Raw genomic sequence first — 204 nt, 5'->3', positions numbered from 1 at the left:
TGTTTTGTTTTGTTTTGTTTTGTTTTGTTTTGTTTTGTTTTGTTTTGCTTTCTTCCATGAACGGTGCTGTTCTGAAGTCTTCAAAGTTTTCCCTCTGATGATAGTAGTATAAATTTTAATTTTACAAACAAGGCAAACAAACATTTCTCAAACTGTCACTTGTCCCCGAGCTGCAGTGACTATTCACGAGTCACCTCAGTGCTT

Source organism: Grammomys surdaster, unplaced genomic scaffold, assembly GCF_004785775.1.
Source record: "Grammomys surdaster isolate TR1022 unplaced genomic scaffold, NIH_TR_1.0 187, whole genome shotgun sequence".
NCBI lineage: Eukaryota > Metazoa > Chordata > Mammalia > Rodentia > Muridae > Grammomys > Grammomys surdaster.
The sequence above is the reverse complement of the archived record's forward strand: the minus strand, read 5'-3'. Positions refer to the sequence as shown.